The sequence below is a fragment of the Dendrobates tinctorius genome, unplaced genomic scaffold, assembly GCF_039654945.1.
Source record: "Dendrobates tinctorius isolate UK_male_01 unplaced genomic scaffold, ASM3965494v1 ptg000089l, whole genome shotgun sequence".
Lineage (NCBI taxonomy): Eukaryota > Metazoa > Chordata > Amphibia > Anura > Dendrobatidae > Dendrobates > Dendrobates tinctorius.
Window position 1 is genome coordinate 18897826 of NW_027361757.1, and position 3981 is coordinate 18901806.

Below are 3981 nucleotides of genomic sequence, written 5' to 3' on the forward strand. Positions count from 1 at the left end.
TTCAAGTGACCATGGTTATCTGATGCCATATGAGTTGTTATGGAATCATCTTCCACTTTTTGGACATCTCACGGATTGAGAAGATTCTTCTTCCACATTTTTGTTGTTCATGTATGCTAAGCGTCATTGTTCTATTTGGTTGAGTTCCAAAAGAACAGGGTGATATTGTCACTTTAAATAGTGTTCTATTTAAATGTATGTACTATATATTATCTACACTTGCTGTTTATAAATGTCACGTGTTTTAGCTTAGTATGTACCCCCTTAAATAATAAGGCGACACTGTCACTTTAAATATGATCATACTCAATGCATGTATTATATTTTGGTCATGTTTGCACTTGTCACTTTATAATTCTATGACGTGCACTGCACTTTAATATTATATAATTTTTATAGGGGGCTTAATAATTTTTTTGAGTAAGATGTTTCTATATCTTCTCTTTATATATGGCCGCCTCTGGGGTATTCTTTAGAATGGCTGCCGATGGAGCGCATGTGTGCTTATCGCCTTTCGGTAAGTGTCCCTCCTGCAGCTATCAGCAAATGGGGAGTGCACCTGTCACTTGACGTCATTCGGCGGAGTACCGCCCACATGTGCGCTCCCTAGTGACAGCTGTGGTGGTGATGCATCAGAGGTGCTGTGAACATGCACCGCTTTCCGGCTTTATTTTCAGTTGTCCCGTCTATTTAAACACAAGAGACTAGTGGTTTATTAACCCCTTTCGAAAAAGCTGGACCGCGAAACGCGCATCAGTGGCTTCTGGGTGAGGTGGGGAAGCTCTCATTACTTATGGGTAAGCAGGTATTTTTGACTCTAACTTGGGGTTATTTTTTAGCACCATGGTTATGTAATAGTAACTTCTTGATTTCTCTGAGGCATTTTGCCATTGATACATGACTGATTTTATATTTGTTGCCCCAGGATGAATTTTGTCTTTCTCCCCGATCCCAGCATAACTGTATGTCTCCTCCACTTTACCATTAAGCCTATATACAGTGCACACAGCATGCATATTTGAATGTAATTTTATATGTGATTTTTCAATAAATGTATTTTGCATTATACGATTGTATTATGTTTTTTGGGACATTCATACTTTATTTTCTCTTTGTATATTTACGTGAGACCCTAGTGGAGTGGTTGGTCTGGTTGGAGTGTGTGTTATATTTGTTTTAATATGTGTGTCAGAGCTTTGTTCTTTCATTTTCAGGTCCTACTTCCTTACTGGTATGGATTTTCGGCCATTCGTTTGTTCATTGGGGAGCTTTATGGGCTGACGTCAGGAGAGAGGGTAGACAACTTGGCTTCCCTAGGAGCATTGCAGTGATCTGGTGGCTCGGCTTTAGGGGCATGGCGTAGAGAAGGGTCCTTCCGGAGATACATGGTAGTGCCCGTTTGGACCGAGCCCCTGACATCCTGGTTCTGCATGTGGGGGGCAAAGACTTGGGAGTTCGGCCGTTCCAGGAATTGGTAAAGGACGTCAAGCAAGATCTATTACGTTTGTGATTATTGTATGTGGGGGTTACTATTGTCTGGTCCGAAATTGTTCCCCGTAGGCGCTGGCGCAACATGAGATCGCTGGAGAAAGTAAACAAAGCTAGAATTAAAGTAAACATGGCAGTTTCTGCTTTTATATCCGGGAATGGTGGGGTGTCCGTGAGACATTTTGATCTTGAAAAAGGGGAGGGTGATTTTTGTTTGTCCGATGGGGTCCATTTAAATGCTGTGGGTTCTGACATTTGGGCACTCGGACTTCAAGAGGGCATTGAGAGGGCCATAGCTTTGCGGTCTGGGGGTGACTCGGGCCATTGAGGTTTTCCATGGGCCCTCGTTGTGGCGGTGGGGGGAGTCCTTGGAGTTGTTTGGAAATTGGTCTGGGGGACCTAGTGTACTGGGTTTCCTCTTCCTGGATTTAAGTTGATGGCGATTTGGTGAAATGTGGATTGGGAATTTGCCCACAAAAGTGGTCGGATCCCAAAGTTATTTTTGTGAACAGTATATCCTGGTGGTTTTGGTGCTCCTGAGCCTGTGGGGTAACGGCTGGGAGTAAATTATTGGTGTTTTTGTTCACGGCATATTTTAGTAATTCACCAAGATATTGGGGCTTCAATGGCTCCTCCCTTAAGATGTTTATACAATGTTATTTATATTACTATTTATGATACGCTTTTTTCATTGTATGTTTAAATAAAAGGCTGCTGTGGCCATAAAATTCCAAATAAACTTGGTCTTTGTATTTCTGTGTGAGGTTTAAAGGGTAATTTTAGAAAAGTAGCCAAGAATAAATGTTATTGCCTATGGTGTGGAGGTCAATTTAATCAACTGGCCACCACATAAGGATATTACACCATCAAGAGCAACTCAGGATGAAGAGACAAGGTCGACAGCTCACCATTCTCTACAGTACAAGGATGACGAAGCGATGGATGAATCTGTTGTAATAGAAACAACTTGTCTGAATTTAGTTTTGGGCAGCACGGTGGCTCAGTGGTTAGCACGGCAGGCTTGCAGCACTGGGGTCCTGGGCTCCAATCCCAAGGACAACATTTGCAAGTAGTTTATAAGTCCTCCCCGTGTTTGCGTGGGTTTCCTCCGGGTTCTCCGGTTTCTTCCCACACTATAAAAACATATGGATATTGAGTTCAGATTTTGAGCAACAACAATATCAATAATTAGATTGTGAGCCATAACAATAATTCAAAAATATAATAAAATTTAACTTCTGAGCTGAAAAAAGTATTAAATTACCTGATTTATAGTGTTCCCACCCATCTCATGATTAGAGCTCACCAACTCCAGATAGTAGGTGACAAACAGAAAACTTATCATCGGGCGTGGTCTGGCTCTTGTTGTGTGATGAAGCAAGAGTCTGGAGCTCCCACAGGACTTCCCTGAAAAGCAACAAAAAAGCAGACTTTGAGGTTCCACTTCATCCTCTTTCACTGAGGGATTATTGCCATTTATCCCAGGAACATTTTGAGACCTAAATCAGACCTGTGGGATCAAGCAACCCGGAGATATCCACAACAGAAGCTAATAGGACTGCACTGCTGCTTCCCTGCTCAACATGTCTGCCAGGATGTCTTTATGCAGCTAAAGCCAGGAGGAGCATTCCCCCCTCCCCTCATGAGTGAATAACTGTATTTGCTCTTATACAACACAGGACTGAGCTTTACCTCTCTGTAATCACCGGAATTTTCCAAGGCTGACATTACAAAGGTGATCTTAAATTACATAAAACAGACTTCCGGAATATCTGTGCCGTTCATCGCCTGTGGATTGATTTGAAAAAATAAGGGGGGTGGAATTTAAAGTGATAGAGATAAAAGAATGAACATTTTTCATCTGATAATCCTGGCATTTAATTATGATTTTTATTTTCTATTTTTTACTGTCAAAAATTATTTATTATTTTTAAAAAAAAATTATGTCATTTCTTGATAGAAGTGATAATTTCTTCCTAAATTTACTCTTAGGATGTAATTATTATTGCACATTTTATTTGTCATCTTACAAGTACAGTATCCACATAGGGATTGGTCCCCCTTTCTTCATTCGTTTATAGTATAGCTGAACATTTTCTTAATAGGTATTGATTGGTGGGATACACGTTCCCACATTATAATAAGTTGTTTCTTAGTATGTTCAGATAATATATTTTTACTAGGATTTGACACTCATGCACTTTAGGTACATTATAGCCCCACTTTTTTATTAAACCTTTTACACATATGACACAGTTGTTGATCACATTCAGCTTCATCTGGTAGCAGTCTTCTTTTCACATACAGTTGTGGCCAAAAGTATTGACACCCCTGCAATTCTGTCAGATAATACTCAGTTTCTTCCTGAAAATGATTGCAAACACAAATTCTTTGGTATTATTATCTTCATTTAATTTGTCTTAAATGAAAAAACACAAACGAGAATGAAGCAAAAAGCAAAACATTGATCATTTCACACAAAACTCCAAAAAT

The 3981-nt window shown here is 40.0% G+C and overlaps 1 long non-coding RNA gene across 1 annotated transcript; it reads right to left on the reverse strand.

Annotated features, from left to right (window-relative positions):
- Positions 1-290: 290 nt before the first annotated feature.
- Positions 291-3137, reverse strand: LOC141098249 (uncharacterized). Its single transcript, XR_012234188.1, has 3 exons — positions 2999-3137; positions 2753-2895; positions 291-2621 (listed from the first exon to the last, which is right to left on the reverse strand). It is a non-coding gene; the product is annotated as an uncharacterized lncRNA (long non-coding RNA).
- Positions 3138-3981: the final 844 nt, after the last annotated feature.